Below are 13876 nucleotides of genomic sequence, written 5' to 3'. Positions count from 1 at the left end.
GTGATAAAAGTGGACATACTTGTTCTGTTTCTGATCTTAGCATAAAGTCTTTCAGCATTTCACTGTTGAGAATAATGTCAGCTGTGTGTTTGTCACATATGGCTTTTATTATGTTGAGGCAGTTTCCCTCTATGCCCCCTTACTGGAGAGTTTTTATCAGAAATGGCTGTTGAAATTTTTCAAAAGCTTTTTCTGCATCTATTGATATAATCATATAGTTTTTATTCTTCAGCTCATTAATGTGCTGTATAAGACTGTTTGAAAAATCCTTCTATCCCTTGGCTAAATTCCACTTGATCATGTTGTATGATCCTTCTAATATATAGTTGGATTTGGTTTGCTAATATTTTGTTGCAGATTTTTGCATCTATGTTCATCAGTGATAGTGGCCTGTAATTTCCTTATTTTGTGTGTGGTATCTTTGTCTAGTTTTGGCATCAGGATTATTGTGGCCTCATAAAATGAGCATGGAGTGTTTGTTTCTTGGCAATTTTTTTGGAGGAGTTTTAATAGAATAGGTGTTAACTCTTCTGAAAATATTTGGTAGAATTCACCTGTGAAGCCATGCAATCCTGGACTTTTGTTGGAAGTTTTTAAATCACATTTTCAATTCCAGTACTTGTGATTGGTCTATTTATATATTCTATTTCTTCCTGGTTCAGTCTTGGAAGGTTGCAGCTTTGTAAGAATTTGTCTGTTTCTTCTAGGTTGTCCATTTTATGGGCATATATTTGCTTGTAGTATCTTATGATCCTTTGTATTTCTGTGGTTTCAGTTATAACTTCTTTTTCACTACTGATTTTATTGATTCTTTTGGTGTTTTGTCTTAGTCCTTCATCTGCACTGTATTTCTCTGGCATTTTGTTTTGTCTAGCTTTCTGTGTTTGGTGTCTCCTTTCTGCTGGCTACAGGGTTGTAGCCCTTCTTGTTTCTAGTGCCTGCCCTGTGGTGGGTGAAGTGATCCAGATACTTGTGCAGGCCTCCTGGTAGCAGATACTGGTGCCTGCACACTGGTGGGTGGTTCTGGTCTTGTGCCTCTTTGAGAAGGGCCGTGTCAAGGGATGTGATTAGAAGTGATTGTGTGACTAGGTTGACTTTAGGCACCCTGTGTACAGATGGGCAAGGTTGTGTTCCCACCCTGCTGGTTGTTTGGCCTGGAACATATCAGCACTGCAGGCTGTTTGGCAGTGCCAGACATTTCAAAATGGCAGCTGCCAGTGGAGCTCATTCTGATGTTCATTCCCTAGGTTCTCTGCTTCCAGTGTCCTGTCTCCACAACATGCCACAGCCTTCCCCTGATTTCTCAGCAGACTCTTCATGTACTATAGGTAGGTCTGACCCAGATTCTTATGGAGTCCTCCTTTTCCTTGGGGGCTGGTGCACATGAAATCCTGCGTGACCCTCCAACAGTGGCGTCTCTTCCCCCTCCCCCTTCTGTGGAGCTCCTTCACTCAAGCCCCCTTTGTATTCGGTGCCAAATGCTCCAGGGTCTCTCACTCCCAGTGCCAGACCTCCAGGCTGGTGAAGCTGTAAGTCAATTTCAGAACTCTCATTCCTGTGGGAGAACTTTTATGACACAGTTACTTTGCAGTTTGTAGGCCACCTCCTGGTAGGTATAAAATTTGCTTAGATCACAGAATGGCCCCTCCTATTATCTCATTGTGACCTCTTTGTCCTTGGGTCTAGAATATATTTTTTGGTAGTATCCAGTCTTTTTTTGTCAATGATTGTTCAGCACGTAGTTGTGATTTTGGTGTTTTCATGACAGGCAAGCTTGATTGCTTCTCCTCCACCATCTGCCTCCCTCCCGAAATTTCAAGGCACTGTTTCTGACTGACACCCTTTTGATACATAAGTACTCTTCTGAATTTATTAACCACTCTTAACTTTATATTTATAAAGTGATAAGGTTTTTATATTTCATTCTGTAGTTACTGAGATAGGAGAATTTGAAACTCTATTCCCCCACACTGAAGGGGATATTTAAGGGTTTGAATTTTGAATAGGATGAAATAATTTTGTGTTTTCTGAAAGTGACCTAGACCTATTGCCTGGAATGCAATTAATACTCCATAATATTGTCCCAGTTTAGCTTAATATAGAAAGGAGAAGTAGTGGTAGATATAGATTTAACAATAAGGTAGGCCAGAAGATTAATAAGCCAAAATGGGGTAAATGTTAGGCATTGGAAAAGGCGTAGAAATATCTGCTAATACCTGGTTTGGATTATACTCAGGACCAGGGATGCCATTAAAAATAGGATGAGGGTGCAAGATGAAGTCCAATTATGCTGAAAGGGTCATTTTTGCATTCTACATAAAAAAATATGGGCTCAGAATATGTTAAACTAATTAGGCCCATCTGGTATGTCAAATTACATGGGAAACATTGCCAAAATGTGGTAATTACTAATATAAATGACTAATATAAATATATACTAGACATGGTATGAAATTCTTACATATCTGATATGTTCTTGTATATTGTTATAAGTAATAATTCCAGTTATTAAAATGTTGCATGTCAAAGAAATACTAAAATTTCCTTGTCAAATGGACTCATCAGATCTTTAAATATGGGCTATGGTTTTCAGTCTCTCTCTCTCTCTTTTTTTTTTTTTTTTTTTTTTTGTCTTTTAGGGCCATACCCACGACATATGGAGGTTCTCAGGCTTAGGGTCAAATTGAAGCTGAAGCCGCCTGCCTAAGCCAGAGCCACAGCCATGCCAGATCTGAGCTGTGCCTGCCACCTACATACCACAGCTCCCAACAATGCTGGATCCTTAACCCACTGAGTGAGGCCAGGGATTGAACCTGCGTCCTCAAGGATGCTAGTCAGATTTGTTTCCAGGGAGCCATGATGGGAACTCCAGTTTTGAGTCTTTTGCCATTCATAGACAGTTATTGCTTTACTCTGTAAATGCCTTCAGAGAATAATCAATCAGCAATAGATGAGCAACAGGTGCCCCACTGGAGTAATTTTGAGACAAGAACACTGGACGGAGTAAGAAGTTCTAGAACTAAAGAAGAAGCTGATGAGGACTGCTAACAAGCAGCCAAGAATTAGGTGGGGCTGAATAAACCAGTTAGGATGGTTATTACTTTTAATGAATTTTTGTCTGAAATATTGTTCTTTAATGTTTGGATTTCCAGATTTAAGGAAACTTTTTTCTCTTTACTTTTAAGCTATGTATAACTTGGAGCAATTTGGTAAGTTATTCCTTTGTAGGTAGAATTGAAGTATATCTTTTTCCCTACCTGATCCCTCCAGAATTTGGAAACTCTTACTGAGTGTTCTAATGTTGATGGCAGCAGTTACTTGCACAAGTATGGTAAGAATCTGTTCTTCTTGTAGCAGGTAACAGTTGGAAAGATCGTTTAAAGTACCAGGAAATTGACTGGAATGTCATATCTGAGAATGATGGACATAAAATCATACATGACAAGATGCTCTAAGAACTAAGGTTGACTTTACGGAGCCAAAGCTTACAAATCCCTGCTTGTAAAAAATAGCCTTTACCTGGCTTATAGATATTCCTGTCTTGTGGGTGAGTTAGGAAAGTTACTTCCTAGCAGATCTAGGAAACTCAAAGGTTATTTGGGGGACCTGGAAAAGAGAGAAATTTGCCCAAATCTATGGTTATTTCAGCCAAAATCTGGTGCCAAGTTTCTGGCTCCCTAACTTTGGGAGTCTTTCAAAAATCTAATTTGTGACTGTATGAAAAGTTCCAGCTCTCGGACTCAAAATGAACCTATCTGATCAAGCTTTATTTTTCCCCCTTTTATGTAAACTGGCCAAGGTTTAAGACTATACTTATTTTACAAACAAATTAATCTTTCTATAATTATATCTAATAGAAATGGAAGTGACTATAAAAATATTTCAGTATAAAACTATAGTGCATCTTTGTGGATATTACAGTCCTATTCACTGTCTTTGACATGCCACCTATAAACTGGATTGGATTCTGAATTCTAATTTATTCCGATGTATGGCTACAACTCTCCAAATTAATCTTTCTAATTTTTCTTTCACCTTTCTGAGGTGGAATCACTAAGGATGAATAGTGCACTTTCCCCAAAGCCCTACAAGATGAAGCTGGACAACTCGATATGCATTCCTTGGCTCCCTTCCTTGGGTCAGGGATTCAGCGTTGTCATGAGCTATGGTGTAGGTTGCAGATGTGGCTCAGATCCCTTATTGCTGTGGCTGTGGCATAGGCCATCAGCTACAGCTCCAACTTGACCTCTAGTCTGTGAACTTCCATGTGCCACAGGTGTGGCCCTAAAAAAGTATTTTAAAAAAGTTGTCTTTCCTCCCCTATCAGGAAAGACAAAACCTGATCACCAGACTCTATAATCCTGGAGACAGCACTAAAGGAGTGCTCATAACAAACTAGGTAGACTTTAGCTACTTCTAGTTTCCCATATATTTACCTTCCTAAAGTTTGTTGCCCTAGGAAGCTTTACACTGCCTTTCATTGTCCTGATATTTATCTTACAAATTTATTTTTTTTTCTTTTTACAGCTATACCTGTGGCATGAGGAAGTTCCTGGGCCAGGGGTTGAATTGGAGCTGCAACCTAAACCACAGCCACGCCACCACCAGGTCCAAGCTGCATCTGTGACCTACGTTTCAGTTTACAGCAATTCTGGATCCTTAACCCACCAAGTGAGGCCAGGGATCGAACCTGCATCCTCACAGAGACACTGTCTGGTCCTTAACCCACTGAGCCACAACAGAAATTTCTTTATTGTTCTTTGTTGAAGGTTGTGTATCACCTGAAGTCTAGGCCAACTCTTTGAGTTACATATATCTTAGTTTCTATGTAATATATGTTAATGAACTTACTTGTTTTTCATGTTTGTCTTCATTGTATTAAAAGATTGCTATATCAAAACCTCACAGAAACCACAAACCAAAAATCTACAGTAGATACACACACACAAAAGAAAAATAAGTCCAAACACAACAGTAAAGATAGCCATCAAATCACAAGAGAACAAAAGAGGAAGGGGGGGGAAAAAGACTTAGAAAACAAATCCAACACACTTTAAAAATGGTGATAAGAACATACATATAATTACTCTAAATTTAAATGGATTACCAACAGCTTAAATAATTAAATGCTCCAACTAAAAGACATAGATTAGCTCAACTGATACAAAAACAAGACATGTGTGTATGCCCTCTAATGAGACCTACTTCATTTATAGAGACACATACAGACTGAAAGTGAGAAGATGGGAAAAGGTATTCCATACAATATGAAATCAAAAGAGAGCTGGAGTAGCAACACTCATAACAGACAAAATAGACCTAAAAACTTATACAAGACAGACAAGGACACTAAATGATGATCAAGGGATAAGCTGAAGAAGATAAAACAGTTGTAAACATATACACACCCAACACATGAGCACCACAATATATCAGGCAACTGCTAACATCCATCAAAGGAGAAATTGATAGTAACACAATAATAGTGGAGGACTTTAAAAACTTTAACCCTCCACGTACGTCAATGGACAGATAAATCCAGACAGACAATCAATAAGGAAACATAGACTGTAAATGACACATTAGACCAGATGATCTTAATTGATATTTACAGAACTTTCCATCCCAAAGCAGCAGAATACACATTATTCTCAAGGTCACATGGAACATTCTCCAGGATACATCACATCTTTGGCCAAAAAAGAAGCAATGGTAAATTTAAGAAAAATCATATGACACATCTTCTCTTACCACAACACTATGATATTAGAAAACACAAATGTGGAAGCTAAACAATATGCTACAGAACAACAAATGGAATCACTAAAGCAGGTAAAGAGGAAATAAAAAATACGCTGAGACAAGTGAAAATGAAAACACCACCAATACAAAACCAATGGGACACAGCAAAAGCAGTCTAAGAGCGATGTTTAAGAAAAAATATTTCAAACAACTTAACCTTACATCTAAAGTAACTTCAGAAAGAGGACAAACAAAACCCAAAGTCAGTGAACGATCAGAGCAGAAATAGAGATGAAATGATAGAAAAAAATGAATGAAACTAGATGCTTGTTCTTTATATTGATAAAAACTAGCTTTTAGTTTCATTTTTATGTGTGACTAATTTGCTTTGTTGTACACCTGGAATTAATACAACATTTTAAATCAACAATACTTTGATAAATTTAAAAAACACCTCAAAAAACCTGGTTCTTTGAAAAGATAAATAAAATTGCTAATTTTTTTAGCCAGGTTTATAATGTAAAAAAAGATGCAGGGCTCAAATAAATAAAATTAGATATGAAAAAATGAGAGGTTACAAGTGATATCACAAATACCAAAGATCATAAAGGACCTTCACCAGCAACTATATGCCAATAAAAGTGGACAACGTAGAAGAAATGGACACATTCTAAGATGATACAACCTACTAATATGGAACCAGAAAGAAATATAAAATATGAATAGACAAACTACAAGTACTGAAACTGAAACTATGACTTAAAAAGCTTCTAAAAACCATGATTTTTAAATTTTTTTTGTCTTTTTGTCTTTTAGGGCCACACCTGTGGCATATGGAGTGTCCCAGGTTGGGGGTCGAATTGGAGCTGTTGCTGCTGGCCTATGCCAGAGCTATATCAATGGCAGATCCGAGCCGTGTCTGTGACCTACACCTCAGCTCACAGCAATGCTGAATCCTTAGCCCACTGAGTGGGGCCAGGGATCAAACCCGTGTCTTCATGGATGCTAGTCAGGTTCATTAACTGCTGAGCCACAATGGGAACTCCTGGATGACATGATTCTATACATAAAAACTCCCAAACATGTTACCAGAAACATACTACAGCTCATCAATTAATTCAGTAATGTGGTAGGATAAAAATTAATAACAAATCTCTTGAATTCCTATACATTAACAATAAAACATCAGAAAAATAAATTAAGGAAAAAATCCCATTTACTATCACATCAAAGATAATAAAATACCTAGGTATAAACCTACCTAAGGAGGCAAAAGAACTGTACTTTGACAATGAAGTAAATCAAAGATGACAGAAAGAAATGATGACATACCATGTTCTTGGATTAGAAGAATCAATATTGTCAAAATGACTATAATACCCAAGCCAATCTACAGGTTCAGTGAATTCCCTATCAAAATACCAATAGCATTTTTTCACAGAACTAGAACAAAGATTTTTAAAATTTGTTTGGACACACAAAGACCCTGAATAGCCAAGGCAATCCCGAGAATGAAAAATGAAAATAGAGTAATCAGGTTCCCTGACTTCAGATTATAGTGCAAAGCTACAGCTATCAAAATAATCATGGCACTGGCACAAAACCAGAAATATAGATAATGGAACAAGTTAGCCCAGAAATAGGGTTCCCATTGTGGATCAGCAGGTAATGAACCAGACTAGTATCATATCCATGAGGATGTGAGTTTGATCCCTGCTGAGAGGATAAAGGATCCAGCAAGGCTGAGAGCTGTGGTGTAGGTTGCAGATGTTGCTTGGATCCTGCATTGTTGTGGCTATGACTGTGGCTGGCAGCTGCAGCTCCCATTCGACCCCTAGCCTTGGAACTTCCATATGCCATGGATGTGGCCCAAGAAGACAGACAGACAGAAAGAAAGAAAAAGAAATCCTAGGAATAATAAACCCATGCACCTGTGGTCAATCAATATATGACAAAGGAAGGGAGAATATTCAATGGAGAAAAGACAGTCTCTTCAATAAGTGGTGCTGGGAAAACTGGACAGCTACATGTAAGAGAATGAAATTAGAACATTCTCTAACATGACACACAAAAATTAATTCAAAGTGAAATTAAAGACCTAAACAGAAGGACGCATACTATAAAACTCTTAGGGAAAAACTTAGGTAGAACACTCCTTGACATAAATCGCAGCAATATCTTTTCATATGCACCTCCTAGAGTCATAAAAATGAAAATGAAAATGAACAAATGTATCTAATTAAACTTAAAAGTTTTTGCAGAGCAAAGGAAACCATAAACAAAAGACAGCCCACAGAATGGGAGAAAATCTTTGCAAATGAAGTGACCAACAAGGGATTAATCTCCAAAATATACAAACATCTAATACATATATATATTATTGCCACAACCATTAAAATTGGGCAAAAGATCTGCACAGACATTTCTCCAAAAGATGACAGACAGATGACCAAAAAGCACATGAAAAAAATGCTCAATTATTAGAGAAATGCAAATTAAAACTGCAATGAGGTATCATCTCACACCACTCAGAATGGTCATCATCAAAAAGTCTACAAACAATAAATGCTGGAGAGGATGTAGAGAAAAGGTAAGTCTCCTGCACTGTTGGTGGGAATGTAAATTGGTACAGTCATTATGGAAAACAGTGTTGAGGTTCCTTGAAAACTAAAATATTACTACCATATGACATGGCAATCCCATTCCTGGGTATAAATCCTGGGGGAAAAAAACACAATTCAAAAAGATACATGCACCCTAGTGTTCACTGCAGCACTCTTTACAATAGCTAACCTAAATGTCCATCAGCAGAGGAATGGATAAAGAAGATTTGGGGGCAGGATCAAGAGGCAGAGGAGTAAGGCATGGCATTCACCTTCTCGCACAAACACATCAAAAAAAAATCTACATGTAGAGCGATTCACACTGAACACATACTTAATGCTAGCAGAATACTTTAAATCTCCAAAAAGAGCAAGAAACCCTCCACGTAACTGTGTAGAGCAAAAGCGGAACAAACAGAGAGGGAGAGAAAGGAACCATGATGACACCAGCACTCCTGAGAGGGAGCTGTGAAAGAGAAAAGGAACCCACACCCTGAGAAGCTACCTAATGGGGAGATCAGCTGAGACAGAGGGACCTCAAAGCCACAGAGGAAAGTGCAGCAGCTAGACTGAGGAGAGCAAAGCAGAGAGAGCCACAAAGACCATCAGAACCACCACTACTGAACACAATAGCATGAGGCACTTGGGCAGGGGCTAGGCACTGAGACGCAGGCTCTGGAGGTCAATTCCAGGGAGAGGACTAGGGTTGGTGGTGTGGAGACAGCCTGAGGGAGCTAGGGAGTGGTGCACCGAGGGCTGAGGAGCAGAGCGCCAACACTGAGGGAACCCAGAATGAGGTCTAAGCCTGCAGGAGAAGCAAGGTGCCATTATTGGGTAGGACAGGAGGAGGAGGGAAAGACCACCATAGGAATTTGTTTCTCTGCACACATGTGGACACTTAGAGGGTGGGGCTAAGGGCAGCAAGGCTCCTCTTGGGCTGGTGATGCCCCTTTTGTGCTGGCTATAGGTGGTGGGACTTTCTGCATGGGCCAAGTGGGATGGGGTGCTTCTTGCATGGTCTACGGGTGGCAGGGACAAACCACTGCAGTTGTCTCTGATTATAGAGGTGGGTATGGCCCACCACCACTAGGGGTCCATGAACAGGCACCATTTGTGGCCCAAATCACCTTGGAGGGCACCAGAGAGGTGAACAAAGCAATCAAGCACCACCCATTGTTGCTGTCATTCTCCTGGGAACACAAGCTCCCTGCCACTCCCACTGCCAAATGCACCTAAACCTGCCTGAGGCTCATGAGCACTTCCCACGGCTCTGCAACTAGGAGTAGCCTGTGCCACCTTCTGGCAGGTCCTTGCTACTGTCAAGAGCCCAGCAAACAGGCACTGACCCCATTGCCTCCTACTCCTTGGAAACACACACACACACACACACACACACACACACGCAAGACCTTATCAAAGGGATACCAGCCTGCTCACACTGAGGAAAGAGCAAATATTCAAATTCCCATACCAAAAATGAATAGTAACCCCCCACAAAATACAAACAGGTACTCTTGAATAGACATAGCCCTCTAAGACTACAGTAGTTGGTTTCACTAAACTCACAGAATAAGAAAAATATAAGCAAAATGAAGAACTTCTAGAAGCATTCCTAGTAAAAAGAACAGGAGAATTTACCTGAAGCAGCCAACAGTGAAACAGACCTCTGAAGTCTAATAGACACTGAGTTTAAAAGGGAGATAGTGAAAATAGTGAAGGAATTAAGGCTGAATATCAGGGAATTAAGAGTGGTATAAACAGCAATGCAGATTATTTAGAAAGAAACTAGAAAATATAAGGAAGAGCCAAGAAAAATTAGAAAATTCATTTGCAGGGACACAAATGGAAATAAAGGCATGGAAGAGCAGAATGAATAATGCAGAGGAATGAATTAGTGACTTGGAAAAGATAAGAATGGAAATCACCCAATCAGGACAGCAGATAAAAAAACCAAATGAGAAAACATGAAAGCCATATAAGAGATACATAGTATAATACAAAGCAGGCCAATCTATGCATAATAGGGATTCCAGAGGAGAAGCAAAAGAGAAGAGGATTGAAAATGCATTTGAAGAAATTATGGCTGAAAACTTTCCAAACTTAAGGAAAAACACATTAAGAAACAGGAAGCAGAGAGGGCCCCAAATAACTTGAAAGCAAAGAGACCCACAATGAGATGTATTATAATAAAAATGACAAAACTTAAAGAGAGGATTCTAAAGGCAGCAAGAGAAAAAGTGTTAATTATAAGGGAACCCCCATAAGGCTATCAGCTGGTTTCTCTACAGAAACAGTGCAGGACAGAAGAGAATGGCAACATATATTCACAGTTCTAAAAGGGAAAAATTTGCAGCCTAGAATATTCTACCCAGCAAGAATATCATTTAAAAATATGGAGAAATATTTTAAAATAAGGAGAAATAAAGAATTTCCAACAAACAAAAACTGAAGGAGAGTACAGCAATACTAAACCCATTCTAAACAAAATACCGAAAACTCTCTTCTAAATAAAAACAAAGTAAGAATAAACAGGGGAAAGGAAATCACGATTGGAAAGCAATCACTGAAATAAGGCAGTACACAGAACTAATAGGAAAATAAAAACTGTAGTAAAAAGCAATGATAAACGCAAGGAAGACCAAAAGAATAAACACGAAGGTCTAAAACGACGTCAAACCATAAACTGTGGGGAAGGAAAGTAAGAAAATCCAGATTCTTTTTTTTTTTCTAGAATGTGTTTGAGTCTATATGATTATCAGGCTATAGGAACGGGTTAACATACTTGAAAAACAGGACAATCACAAATCAAAATCAAACACTACACTCACAGAAACTAAAAAGAGGAAACAAGCATAAAATAAAAGGAAATAAACAAAAAAGAGAACAAAGGAGAAACACAGAATCAACCAGAAAACAAGGTTTAAAATGGCCCAAAAATATATTTATCCATGATTACCTTAAACGTCAACGAATTGAATGCTCCAGTCAAAAGACATAGAGTGGCAGACTGGCTGAAAAAGCAAGAGCCTACAATATGTTGCCTATGGGAGACTCACCTTAGGGCAAAGGATGCATATAAATCAAAAGTGAAGGGATGGAAAAAAATAGTTCATGTGAATGGAAAAGACAGGAAAGCAGGAGCTGCAATACTCATATCGGACAAAATAGACTTTAAAACAAAGGCTTTAAAGAAAGACAAGGACACTACTTAATGATGAAAGCATCGATTCAAAAAGAGGATATTACGCTTGTCAATATATATGCCCCTAATGTAGAAGCAGCCAAATACATACAACTAATAATAATGTGAAAGGAGAAACTGATGGGAGTATGGTAATAGTAGGAGGAAATTTTAACACCCCAATCACATCAATGGACAGATGCTCTAGACAGAAAATCAATAAGGCAAGAGAGATCCTAAGTGACACAACAGAAAAGTTAGACTGCATTGACATTTTCAGGATATTACATCCCCCAAAATCAGAATATACATTCTTTTCAAGTGCACATGGAACACTCTCAAGGATGGAGCACAAAACTAACCTCAACAAATTTGGGAATATAAAAATCATTTCAAGTCTCCTCTCTGACCACAATGGCATGAAACTACCAATCAACCACAGGAAAAGAAAGGAGGAAAAAATGACTACATGAAGACTAAATAACATGCTAATAAAAAACCAGTAAGTCAATGTCTAAATCAAAAAAAAAAGGAAATTAAAAAATACCTCAGGACAAATAATAATGAAAACACAGCCATTTAAAATCCGTGGGATGCCACAAAAGCAGTGCTTCGAGGGAAGTTCATAGCAATACTGGCCTTCCTAAAAAAAAGAAGAAAAATCTCAAATCAACAACTTAACCCACCACCTAAAATAATTAGAAAAAGAGGAACGAACAAAGCCTATAGTAAACACAAGGAAGGAAATCATAAATACCAGAGAGGAAATCAATAAAACAGAGATTCAAAACACAACAGAAAAAAATCAATAAAGCCAAGAGCTGGTTCTTTGGAAGGGTCAATAAAACAGAGATTCAAAACACAACAGAAAAAATCAATAAAGCCAAGAGCTGGTTCTTTGGAAGGGTAAATAAAATTATCAAACCTCTGGCCAGACACACTAATAAGAGGTGAGAAATAATTCAAATAAAATTAGAAGTGAAAAAGGAGAAATCTCAATGGATACTGCATACATACAAAAAATAAAACCATAAGAGAACACTGTGGACAATTATATGCCAACAAATCTGACAACTTAGAAGAAGGGGGCAACTTTCTAGGTATATACACCTCCCTCCAAATCTGAATCAAGAAGAAATAGATCAGGTGAACTGACTGATTACTAGAAATGAAATTGAATATGTAATAAAAAACCCTCACTACAAACAAAAGTCCAGGGCCAGATAGCTTCACAAGAGAATTCTACCAAACATACAAAGAAGCATTATGCCCATTATTCTTAAACTTTCCCAAAAGTTTGGAGAAGGAGGAACACTCCCAAAGACATTCTGTGAAGTCATTTTGGTCCTGATACCAAAACCAGACAAAGATGCCACCAAAAAAGAAAACTATCGGCCAATGTCTTTGATGAACATAGACGCTAAAATTTTCAACAAAATTTAAGCCAACTGAATCTAGTAACATATGAAAAACATCATACACCACAACCAAGTGGGACTCCTCCCAAGTTCACAAGGATGTGTGACATACGCAAATCAACCAAAGTCTTAATCCACATTAACAAAAGGAAAGTAAAAAACCACATTATCATTTCAATACATGCATAAGAGGCATTTGACAAAATCCAACATCCATTCATGATAAAAACTCTTACCAAAGTGGGTATAGAGGGACATACCTTAACATCATCAAAGCCACTGATGACAAACCCACAACCAATGTAATACTCAACAGAGTAAAGCTGGAAGCCTTCCCACTCAAATCTGGAAAAAGAAAAGGAAGCCCACTCTCACCACTCTTGTTCAACATAGTATTGGAAGTCCTAGCCACAGCAATTAGACCAAAAAAAAAAAAAAAGAAATTAAAACAAAATATCCAAATTGGAAGAGAAGAAGCAAAAATGTCACTGTATGCAGAGGACATGACACTCTATACAGAAAACCCTCAAGACTCCACACAAAAACTACTTGAACTGATCAATGCATTGAGCAAAGTAGAAGGATACAAGATTAACCATCCAAAGTCAGTCATGAAGTTCCTTTTGTGGCTTAGAGATTAACAGACCTGACTAGGATCCATGAGGATGTGGGCTCGATCCCTGGCCTTGCTCAGTGGGTCAAGGATCTGGGATTCCTGTTGGCTCTGGTGTAGGTCATAGATGCGGCTCAGATCCCACCTTTCTGAGGCTGTGGCATGGGCTGGCAGCTGTACATTCAATTTGACCCCTAGCTTGGGAACTTCCATATGCTGCGAGTGCAGCGCTAAAAAGCAATCAATCAATCAATCGATCAATCAGTTTCATTTCTGTGTACTGACAATGAAATATTAGAAAAAGAAAATAAAAATACAT

The 13876-nt window shown here is 38.4% G+C and overlaps 1 protein-coding gene and 1 long non-coding RNA gene across 2 annotated transcripts in view; one reads left to right on the top strand and one right to left on the bottom strand.

Moving 5' to 3' along the window:
- Positions 1-4848, top strand: part of NLRP11 (NLR family pyrin domain containing 11) — a 93945-nt gene extending 89097 nt beyond the window's left edge. The window contains exons 12-13 of the mRNA XM_021095065.2: positions 1248-1328; positions 4528-4848. The gene's annotated coding sequence lies outside the window, so the exon portion shown is untranslated. The remainder of the gene's footprint in view (positions 1-1247; positions 1329-4527) is intronic.
- The window catches only part of LOC110261067 (uncharacterized), a 106383-nt gene that overhangs the window by 25543 nt on the left and 66964 nt on the right, over positions 1-13876 (bottom strand). The window lies entirely within an intron of this gene.

Source organism: Sus scrofa, chromosome 6, assembly GCF_054392235.1.
Source record: "Sus scrofa isolate SSC_HxYL_T2T_F1_AM1 chromosome 6, Sscrofa_HxYL_maternal_Yorkshire_Landrace_v2.0, whole genome shotgun sequence".
NCBI lineage: Eukaryota > Metazoa > Chordata > Mammalia > Artiodactyla > Suidae > Sus > Sus scrofa.
This window is presented reverse-complemented; position numbering and strand designations above follow the sequence as displayed.